The sequence below is a fragment of the Scylla paramamosain genome, chromosome 9, assembly GCF_035594125.1.
Source record: "Scylla paramamosain isolate STU-SP2022 chromosome 9, ASM3559412v1, whole genome shotgun sequence".
NCBI lineage: Eukaryota > Metazoa > Arthropoda > Malacostraca > Decapoda > Portunidae > Scylla > Scylla paramamosain.
This window is the reverse complement of record NC_087159.1, coordinates 28865001-28872500: the sequence shown is the minus strand read 5'-3', so window position 1 is coordinate 28872500 and position 7500 is coordinate 28865001. Positions and strand designations below refer to the sequence as shown.

The window sequence follows — 7500 nt, the reverse complement described above, 5'->3', positions numbered from 1 at the left end:
GGGGGTGGTATTCTAAACCCTGTATTTTATAAGGATCCGTAGCAGCGTAACTAGTGGTCGTACTAATGGGGGCAGGGCGGTAATAATGCCCCTCTCTCTTTCTGATGTGCCATTGTGGTCTCGTTACCAGCGGCGGGAGCGTGGTGGCCTGTACCGTGCCGGGCTGCAGGGGTGCGTACCTGGTATTGCGGGGCGCGTGATCACTGGCTTTACTAATTCGCGTCTTGTTTCTGAAGTGTTGGTGAATTGTGCGTTGGAAAGAATTGTGGGTGATGCAGCTCCTCGTCCCCTCCCCCCTTTTCTCTCTCTCTCTCTCTCTCTCTCTCTCTCTCTCTCTCTCTCTCTCTCTCTCTCCATGAAATAGGAATAAATGACTACTTAATACCTTAATACCAGACACCCGTATGCAACATTACTACTGGTGTCTTCAAGAAAAGTAACAGATTGCGCCGCTCACGTAACAGTACACACACGAAACAGTTTTGGGGCAAGGAAGGAACATCGCAGGGAGGAAATCCACCTTCCCTGCCTCTTGAATTGTTCCGTTTTGCTGATAACTTCTGATAGAGAGAAAATTTTACAAGTCTTATATTTTTCAGTGTGAGATGTTGATGGCTCGACTTGGGTGGTGTTTAGTTTATAGCCACGTTTGTCCTTATTGGTGCGAAAAAAATGAAGGACACACACAGACAGACATACAGACAGACAGACAGACATACAGGCACAGCGCTATCAGTAATATAGATATGTATGATGATGAGGAGGAGAAGAACGTGTAAAAGGAGAACGAGGAGAAGTTATGGACGATGATAGCAAATAATTAATTGATTTTTTTTTTTCAACCGTATAATAACGATCCTGTCTGAGAACTCTGACTATACTGGGGATAATGACTGTTGCTGTGAAAATAGACCGGTAGATGGAAAGGTGGGATGAAGGAGGCAAGGAGGAAGAAGACGAGGAGAAGGAGAGTGAAAGAGATCAATTTCCATTTATTAAGAGTAAATGAGACACAATTATACTTCTAAACTAAATACTGGAAATGATTTAAAGAGCCACTGCAATTGATATAAGATAAGAAGCAGACGCAGGGGGAAAAAAAATAAAGAGAAAGGAGGATGAAGAGGAGCAAGGGAAAGAAATATTAATAGTGGTGTTGAATTTATACAAGCTGCAGGGTGAATGTTTATGTATGAATGTTATGTATATGTATGCACCGTGATGCTTGTTTATTATCCAATGTTAAAAGAGAAAGTTCCATTTTACTCTTAGTGGTGGTGGTGGTGGTGGTGGTGGTGTTCTACTACTTGTTCTTGTTCTTGTTGTTCTTCGTGTTTTTGTTTTCTTATTCTTGTCCTTCTTGTTGTTCTTCTTTTTCCTTCTCCTCCGCCTCCTCCTCCTCCTCCTCCTCCTCCTCCTCCTCCTCCTTTTCATAAATCTCCATTGTTGTTTTCTTAATGTATATAATCCTTTTCTCTTCCTCCTCCTCCTCCTCTTCCTCTTCCTCTTCTTCTTCTTCTTCCTCCTCCTCTTCCTCCTCCTCCTCCTCCTCCTCCTCCTCCTCCTCTTCATAAATCTCCATTGTTGTTTGCTTAATGTATGTAATCCTTTTCTCCTCCTCCTCCTCCTCCTCCTCCTCCTCCTCCTCCTCCTCCTCCTCCTCTACAATACCACCACTACCACCACCATCCCTCACGCCTGCGCCTCATCACCGTGACCACTCGCTCACTCTCTCTACGCAGCTGCCCGGCCAATAATATTCGCACGACGCGGTAATAGATATTTTATGCAAATGTCATGGCTGCCGCACGTGCATCGGAGGTGGTGGTGCTGGTAGTGGTGATGGTGGTAGTTGCAGTAGTAGTAGTTGTAGTTGTAGTAGTTGTAGTAGTAGTGGTGGTGGTGGTGGTGGTAAGCATTAAGAAGGATGACATATATATGTAAGGAGAGAGAGAGAGAGAGAGAGAGAGAGAGAATAATGATTTATTTTTTCACTTTATTCTGTGACTTTCATGAGAACGTACACGTTTTATTGTTATTATTATTATTATTATTATTATTATTATTATTATTATTATTATTATTACTATTATCATTATCATTATTATTATTACTATTATTATTATCATTATTATTATTACTGGTATTATTAATAATGCTATTGTTATTTCTATTATTTATGTGGTCACTTACGTAGTTATGTTGTCTCATTTAATATTACGTACAGGGCGTGGCGTCACGAGTCCCTGTGTGTGATTGTGTGTGTGATGTGTGTGTGTGATGTGTGTGTGTGTGTGTGTGCGTGTGTGTTGTCCTCCGCCGTGTGACTAACGATACAGTGCAGGAATAACTTAAACTATAATAACACTGCCTCATCTGCTGCTGCTGCTGCTTTTTTCTCCTCCTCCTCCTCCTCTTCTTCCCATTGGTACCTAATTGTCAACGATATCAGCATTTGACACCTTTCTTTCCTCACCTTTCCAGCGTCACGCCCAGAAGTCTCCTGGCCACCTCATCTGTGCATTACCTGTCGGAACAAAGGTGTGAGAGTTGACCTGCCAATCGCCTTACACCTGGCCTGAGGTAAGTCACTCTTCGCTTGATTAATATTGGCGCGGTAGGTGAAGCTGTGTAGTCTGGGTTTTGTCAGTGTTGTAAAAGATAAAATGAAGATTAGAGATTTTTAAAAAGTTCGTGGAAGTTGGTAAGTTTAGATAAGTTAATAGAAGGTTAGTAATGGTGTGTTCGGTGTGAAGTTATCTTGTTAGTGTTTTATCAGTATTGTAAACGGAGGTAAGATAAGGATTGCATTGTTAGAATAAGTTTTGACGAGTTAAAAGAAAATTAATATTGGCGTGTTTGCCGTGAAATTATTTTATCAGTGCTTTATCAGTACTGTAAGAAAAAAAAATCAGATTAGAAAGTTAAGAGATATCTACACAAGTTAAAAGAAGATTACATAAGTTTAAAGAAGACCAGTATTGACGAACTGGCTGTCAACTTATTTCATTTTGCCGTCAGAGTTTTATCACTTGGAAAAGGAGATAAAGTAAGGATTAGACACTTAAAAAATTTGACAAGTTTAGAGATGAGGATGTTACGAGTAGGTGAGGAAAAAAAAAAAAAAAAAAAAAAAAGTAGGCATGTTTTATACAGGGACTGCCACGTGTAGGCCTGATGACTTCTTGCACCTTCCCTTTTTTTTATTTTTTTTTTATGCCTTTATGTCATAGAGGCTGTTGATGATTATTATTATGATAGCGATGATAGTGAAGGTGAATATTTCGTTCGTATTGGTGTTGTGTGTGCTACGTATCCTTTCCGTTTACACAGTGGCTATAATGTATGTATTGTTATGTACACATTATTTCAAGCAGCAGTTGTTAATTATACAGAAAGATATTCACTTAACAACCTCTATTTTATTCATTAGTGCGTCTCTATTGCCGCCATTCATCTTGTTCTGTTTCATTTATCACCATTTTTTTTTTCTCGTTTTATTGTTTTATTCATTCTGTCAGTAATTTCTTATTCATGTTTTCTTACCCTCGCCGGCAACATTTCGCAGGTGTGTGTGTGTCTCATGCACTCCTAATTATTCTTCTTACCTGCCACGTATGTAATTCTCGTAGTTTATGTTCCCTTCACTTTAATGATCGCCGGTGCAAATTGTTACCTGTGTCAGCATGCACACCTGTTCACACCTGCCTGAGTGTGCTGGGTGAAGCCTTATCGTTTATTTAGTAACGCATTTCTTCATTTACCTGTCTATCTGTTTTATTTATCTGTTTGTCTGTCTGTCTGTCTATATTGTTATCTTTATTTATTTATTTATTTTTTTGTATTCGTTCATGACATCTGCATTTCCTCCTCCTCTTACTACTCTTCCTCTTCCTCTTCCTCCTCCTCCTCCTCCTCCTCCTCCTCCTCCTCCTCCTCCTCCTCTGGTACATGAAACTGGAGTATATTTATTTATTGCTTATCTAGTAACTTTCATCTATTTATCTATCTCTGTCTATATATCTATCAGTGTTTATCTATCTAGCTGTCTGTCTGTCTATCTATCTACAGTATACAGTATTTATATTCTATTTTTTCTATCATATTCGCTCATGACATCTGTATTCTACCCCCCCCCCCACACCTAATCAGCCAGTACCTGTCAGCCGTACGCACAGCAGCACGCCTCATTAGCACACCTTTGCGGCCGCCAGGTGTCGCTTCCCTTATCGTGTGCACTGAATGTCACCTGATTAGGTTATTAAATTTTTGTATCCCCCCTCCTCTTCCTCCTCTTCCTCCTTCTTTTCCTCTTCATCCTTTTTTTTCTTCTTCTTATTCGTTCTATGTCTCATCCTCATCCTTTTTCTCTTCTTCCTCTTTTCTCTTCCCCTTCTTCCTCTTCCTCATCTTTCGCCTCCTCCTCCTCCTATACTTTTTATTTATTTATTTATTTATTCATTTGTGTCATTTCTCTCTCTCTCTCTCTCTCTCTCTCTCTCTCTCTCTCTCTCTCTCTCTCTCTCTCTCTCTCTCTCTCTCTCTCTCTCTCTCTCTCTCTCTCTCTCTCTCTCTCTCTCTCTCTCTCTCCCCACCCGTGCTGCAGCTGTTCTACCAATAAAGTGCAGCAAATGACATTACAGCTTCTTTACAGTCTCTGCTACACTTCCATTACACTCTCCCCTCTCTCCCCTCAGTGCTCCACCTTCCCTCCCCCCCTCTCCCTCCCTCCCTCTGTCTCACCTCATCCCTTGTCTCAATCAGTTCTCCTCCATTTCAATAATTCATGTACCTTCATTGCATTAATATCACTTGCTGTAGCGTTTATCGTAATTAGCTATTCATTTTGTGCTTTTATTATGTTATGCTTCATTATCCCTCGTTTTACATACTAATACTACCTTTGTGTGGCATTTATCCTTGTTATTTGCTTTCTACTTCATTCCTCCTTTCTTGTTTGCGTTTCGTTATTCGTTTTACGTTATCACAGTCACCTTTTCCCTGATGTTTATGTTTTTTTTTTTTTTTTCCCTCCTTCTTCCTCATTCTCGCTGTAGAATATCTAAGCCTTTCATTCAGCCTTCGTTAGTTCATATTCTTCCTGCATTGTAATTTATGTTTTATGGTTTACGCTATTAGTAAGGTTTCATCAGGCAAGAGTTAACCAGTATTCTCAATCTTTCATGTTACTGGTAAGCTGTGCAACTTCCTGCCTGCTTCTGTATTCACTTTTCATCAAAACACTTTACAAGACAATTTTTGGGTTTGGTTTCAGACTGTCGCTCTTAACCCTTTCACTGACATTTGATACCTTTTGTCCATTAATCATTAACCACTCCGGGACACTTCCACTCCTTCTACTGCCACCTCCAAACATTACACTGACTAAAAATTGCAAACTGTTTTTTTTTTTTCTTTTTCATCCTTTCCTTTCTTCTAGGTGCTTGTGAAGATTTCATACATTGTTGCATATCTCAGTGAAAGGGTTAAAGACATCCAGTGAACTCTTTCCTTCCCAGCATTTGTCTCCCTTATCCAGAACACTTCACACGTAAGCAAAGGAGAAAAGAAAATATTGTCAATTTTCCTTTGTCTTTCTAGTATCGTAATCTTTTTTTTTTTTTATCAGTCTGTCTGTCTTCATTGTGACGAGTATATGGTGAGAGGTGAAGGACCCTACTCGCATAAAGAGAGAGAGAGAAAAAAAAAATGCTAACTTACATTATTTCATGTATTTGTAGCATCTTAATATATTTTCTTGTTTCTTTCGTTTTCCGTTTTATACCGCGACCAATACTCGTATAAAACAGAAAACGAAAGGAAGAAGAGAAAAGAAAAAAGAAAAAAATAGCGCCAATTTACATCATTCCATATCTTTGTAGCATCTTAATATATTTTCTTGTTTCTTTCGTTTTCTGTTTTATACCGCGGCCAATATAGGTAGGCGCGGTGAAGGGAAGGCGAAACAAGGAATAGCTAGCAATAGATTAATGTGGGTTTCAGAGGCCGGCCGCGTTACAAGTCTTTTTTTTTTTTTTTTTTTATGGAATAACTCTCTAACAGACTGCTGAATTAGATCATACTTTGACAGATATCATTTTGTGACTGTTAATCAGGAATATCTATTAAGACACTAACTTATACATTTCCCACGTCACAAGCAAATACTCCTTTCCTACTCTATTTATCATGCCTGACGTTATTACTATTTGTCCTTCATTCCCTGCGTCTTGAGATTCATAGACCTAGCTGTTTATTTATCGAGTCAGTCCGCCAGCCAGCCAGCCAGCCAGCCTGTAATCATCTCTGTGTTTATCCAGTCAGTCCGTCAGTCAGCCAGCCAGCCAGCCTTCCTGTCACTGTTTGCCCGCGGTTACTTCCTCACAGGCTCTGACCGTTCCTTACCCTCAAATTGTTGTTGTTATCCTTTCTCTTTTCGCATACCTTGAGTTACTTTATAGTTTATTTTTTTTTTTAATCCTTTTTTTTCCTCCCTTTCTTCCTTATTTCCTTTTTTTTTTTTTTTTTTTCTTTCTTTTCGTTCTTATTTCCTCCCCATCTTCATTCCTCCCTTATTTTTTTATTCATTCTTTGCTTCCTTCTTGTCTTCTTTTCTCCCACCTTTCTTCCATTCTCTCCTTCCTTTCTTTCTTTCCTTCTCTCCCTCCCTTCCTCCCTTTCTTTCTCCCTTTCACTAAGCTACGACATTACGTAGCCATTCCTCTCCCCTTTAACTCTTTCTTCTCTCCTACACACACTCTTATTGTCCTTCCCTTCCCATTAATTTCCTTTCTCTCCTCTCCCCTTTCATTCTCTTCTCTTTCATTCCCTTCACTTCCATTTCTCTTTATATTCCATTCGTTTCCTTTTCCATCTCTGCTTACTCATTCTTAACGTTTCTTTCTTTCCCCTTCTTTTTTTTTTATTTCTCTTCCCTTCTCTCTCTTCTCTTCCTCACCATTCCCCTCCCTTTCTCTACCACTCCTCACAACACCTAACTCATTTTAACATATTCCCTTTCAATAACCTTTCTTTATCTCTCTATCTCACTCACCATTACTTCTATGCACTCGTCACCCTTCCCTCCCTTCACCCCTCCTTCCCCTCCTTCCTCTTCCTCTTCAGAAGCAATGGATAAGATTATGTTATAGTGTTTGTTGACGATTAGAGAGTCGGTCGGTAAATATTGACCAATTTGTAAGGAGAGAGAGAGAGAGAGAGAGAGAGGGGGAGGGAGAGGGAATTGGGGTGGGAGGGGGGGGGAGAGAGGGACGGGGTGAGTGATGAGGCAATTAGAGAGGATGGTGATGTTATTGATAGTAAGGAAGACCGATAGTTGAACACACACTATTTACACCCATACATCACTGCTGCGTGAACCTGCCGACCCTCTTAGAAAACATAGAAAACGAGGAGGAGGAGGAGGAGGAGGAGGAGGAGGAGGACGAGCTGTACATAGCTAGTGGTGGTGGTGGTGGTGGTGGTGGCGGTGGTGGGGGG

At 40.3% G+C, this 7500-nt stretch overlaps 1 protein-coding gene across 4 annotated transcripts in view; it reads left to right on the top strand.

Moving 5' to 3' along the window:
- Window positions 1–7500, top strand: part of LOC135103834 (GS homeobox 1-like) — a 133660-nt gene that overhangs the window by 11077 nt on the left and 115083 nt on the right. For all 4 annotated transcript variants that reach the window (XR_010270211.1, XR_010270210.1, XM_064010650.1 and 1 more), the window contains exon 2: window positions 2485–2583. The gene's annotated coding sequence lies outside the window, so the exon portion shown is untranslated. The remainder of the gene's footprint in view (window positions 1–2484; window positions 2584–7500) is intronic.